The sequence below is a fragment of the Callorhinus ursinus genome, unplaced genomic scaffold (genome assembly GCF_003265705.2).
Source record: "Callorhinus ursinus isolate GAN/ISIS: 27379988/994484 unplaced genomic scaffold, GSC_fseal_2.0 scaffold116, whole genome shotgun sequence".
Lineage (NCBI taxonomy): Eukaryota > Metazoa > Chordata > Mammalia > Carnivora > Otariidae > Callorhinus > Callorhinus ursinus.
The window spans coordinates 1,058,623-1,062,690 of record NW_027397178.1 but is presented as its reverse complement, the minus strand read 5'-3'; positions in this window follow the sequence as shown (position 1 = coordinate 1,062,690).

Sequence of the window (4,068 nt, the reverse complement as noted above, 5' to 3'; positions counted from 1 at the left end):
TTCTATGGTACCTCTAACAGTATTAACCAAATTCTGGAAACATATTTGTAAATTACCTCCTTTCCAAATCCAGAAATTGTTTAAAATATAACAGAGGGCTGGGAAGCTGACTCCATAGAAAATAATGCAAAGGCTAATTTATTGCTCTCATATACTTGAGTCAAAGAAAAGTGGTGTAGAAACTTTCAACTCTAAAAGTCACTCAAAGGAATTGGGTTTTAAAAATGACTACATATAGGGGCGCCTGGGTGGCTCAGTCGTTAAGCGTCTGCCTTCAGCTCAGGTCATGATCCCAGGGTCCTGGGATCGAGCCCCGCATCAGGCTCCCTGCTTGGCGGGAGGCCTGCTTCTCCCTCTTCCACCCTCTCTGCTTGTGTTCCCTCTCTCGCTGTGTCTCTTTCTGTCAAATAAATAAATAAATCATTTAAAAAAATGACTACATATAATAAAGAGGATTAAATTTACAAATAGTATTGATTGAAAAATGTAAGCAAGTAGTAAATGGTTTATATTTCTGCCCACAGAAAGTCTAAATAGAGGTGTAGTCTTTACCAAGCTCAAACTTGTCCTGCTCCCAATGCACAGTAAGCCAAATTCTGAGACACTGGTTTTGAAGCAAAGAAAGCTTTATTATGAGAAGGCAGCCCAAGGAGAAGACAGGGAATCATTCTCAAAGCTGCCTTGCCCTGTTGGGCCTAGGCACAGCTTATATACATGAGAGGAAGGTAATGGGTTTCTTGAAAATTTGGTGGGATGTCCTTGAAACTATCTGGAGGTAAGCATTCTTCTGGACAATGTGACATTACTGGGACCTGGTATGATCAGATATGTCAAGACTGTGACTATCTGTTGTTACTGTCCAGCCCCCATAAGTTTCTACAATCAGTGGGTAAACAGGGAGTAGTGGTAAAAAAAAAAAAAAAGGCAAAGCTAATGATTGATCATGCATGATGTTAAGAGGTGCATAAACCACAATTAAGTAGGGAACAAAACAAAAAGTGGAGCCAAGTTCATAATGCAACTAATACAACTATAGTTTTGTTTATGCTTTCAAAACAGGTCCAGGAACCAAGCACCTGCCTCAAATCGCCATTCTTATTTAATAATTCCTCAATCGTGGGGAATAGGGATAATGACTGCTCTGGCTACTTCCTGCTAATAAGGGGCAAAGAGTGATAGCCAGGGGAGTGGAAGTGGAAAACCTGCCCTCAGAAATATTCTGGAGTGTCTGGGCACGGGGCTTGGACCTTGCTTTTGAATGTTACTGTTTCTCTGAGAGACTTTCCCGAGGTGGCAGCAGCTAGCAGAGTAGCATGCTGTCTTATTTTGATTTCTTTGTTTGTTTCTCTGTTTTCTGGACTTAATCCCATTTAGTAGAAATCTTAAAAGCATTCCCTACCAATGCCCAAGTAGCCATCTCTAAAGCTACCTCTACTTTTTGTAATTTCTTTTGAATATCTGGGGCACTTTGCTAATAAGAGTCATATTTATCACTTTTAAGTTTTCAGGTGCTTCAGGATCAATATCAGCATATTGATGATATGCTTGTTGGAATCATTCAAGAAAATATGAGGGGTCTTCTTGATGCATCTGACTAACTTGCTGAACCTTATTTAGATTCTTTTGTCTGGTACTCCTGTTTTTATTCCTACCGGGATAAATTCTCAGTACTTTTGAAGTCTGGGGAGTCCTCCTGCATTTATATCTTGATTGGGGTCACAGGTTGGCACCTTCTCTGGTGCCCTAAAGCCTCTGCCCTGGCAGGCTTGTTTGGAGCGAGTAGATGAAACCCAGGTTTGTTCAAGTTAAAAGAATGGGAAAAAATGGGAAACCTTAGTTGGGAGAGTCATAGACAGATATTCGAAGAAACCAGGAGAATTTAGAATCTAGTCAGTTGTATAGGCAAACAACAAATATGCAAAGACAATCAGAATTAGAATTTAACATATATAAAGTTGTGTTATTGGAATATAATTTTTCTCTCTAAATTTACCCTCATTTTTATCAAAGGTACTAGATTAAGACTAATTTGTTTGCAAAATAAGTCCAGTTTTTTTTGGGGGGGGCTATGGTGAGCTCTGTGAATTGTGTAAGACTGTTGAATCACAGACCTGTACCTCTGAAACAAAAAATAAATCCAGTTTTAACAAACTTGGCCTAATTACTTACATAAGCACAACAAGAATAGTGATCAGCCACATAGGTTTTTTTATTTTTTTTAAAGATTTTATTTATTTATTTGACAGAGACACAGCGATGGAGGGAACACAAGCAGGGGGAATGGGAGAGGAAGAAGCAGACTTCCCGCCAAGCAGGGAGCCAGATGTGGAGCTTGATCCTAGGACCATGGGATCATGACCTGAGCCGAAAGCAGACGCTTAATGACTGAGCCACCCAGGCGCCCCTCACATAGGTTCTTTTAAATCTGCTTTGCTAAATCTATTCATAAGGAATATCAGATTGAACTTCTAATAGTCTTTTGAGGCCAGAAACCAAGTCAAATACTTGCCATTAGATTTGTCTGCAATACCTGTAGACTTGGGTTATTTCCTCTCTTCTTGAGGTCCCCCAAATATCCTGAGCTTCCTGCACCTACTAGCAAATAACATTCTCTACTCTCCTGGTAAGGCTCCTGGGAACCTCCATAAGGATGACACCACCAGGCTTACATTTCCAAGGGGCTTCATTGGCACTATAAAGTCAACCTTAGTTCCTTAAAGCTGTGTGGTCATATCTGAGGTTATGCATGTCTCTCTCAAATATGGCATTCCAGTCAAAGCCTTCATAAAATAACCAATGTTTCCAATGATATTTTTGTTACAAGGAGAACAGATCTTATTGAATTTATGGAAATAAGTATAATTGTCATAAAAGAAAGAATACTGACTGTGAGTTTCTGATTTCTGGAGGGTTCAGGTAGGGAGAAAAAATCAATTTGTTCACAAAGGCGTATTTTATCAAATCTCTGTAAGTCGTAGATCTCTTAGGAGAAAAATTTTCTTAAATCTGGAAGAGCAAACAGTAGAGAAAAAGCAACGTTTCAAACAAGACTCATAAAAACTATAACTCCAAAAGACATATGCATTTTCTTTAAATCAACAAACTCAAGCTTTAATTTAACAGAGATTATCCCAGATTATATGAACCAGGGAAGCATTTGAATTAGTTTCTATCTTTGAGTGTTATGATGCCCCATTCTTATAAGTGCTTATCTTCAACTAAATAGGGTTCTTTTATAATTAACATTAGTAATACCATCCAGAGGTAGATAATGCCATATTAGGAGACATAAACAAAAGACTTTACAGTAAAGATTTGTATTTATCCTTGACAAATAACCTTATGGAAATTGTGAGCTAGATTTTTTTTTTTATGTAGAGCTTGAGCCCACGAACCCGAGATCAAGACCTGACCTGAGATGAAGAGTTGGATGCTTAGCCGACTGAGCTACCCAGCACCCTATGGGCTAGATTTTGAGCAAGGGTGTTTTTCTATCTGTTTGTACTTTTAAAAGGCCTCTGTTCTCCCTTTTCTTTCTTCAGTCTTAGGAATGGGGAATGATTTTGAGAAGTTGTTCCCAGAGAGGTTGAAGGACTTTGAATTGTTTCTGGAACAGTATAGCTACTTTTGCAAAACACTGTTCTACTTTTTATTGTGGCCAAGCTACATTACAAAAGAATATTCTTTTCTTTTAGTTCATAGAAGAATAACTGAAAGAAGACCAGATTTGCATAATGTAACCCAAAGTGCTACATTCTAGATTGAATTGGTGTTTCCCATCATACAAACAAGACAGACAGACATGACAGACAGGACTAACAATATGAGTGTCATGGGAGAAAGGCAAAAGCAAATGATCCATCAACAAAAGAAATTCAGGATGGTTTTATGACTGTTTCATCTTGCAAAATGTGAGGGCCCTTCTTTAAAGGTCTTCTTAGGAAAGATGCCTAAGAGAGGAGATGCAGTTGCTGATTGTGTGCACACAAACTCATCCTTCAACAACAAAAATTCTCCCAGAGCTCATGGAAAGTGTCATTCCTTCAGTGAAACTTGAGAAGAGGCCAG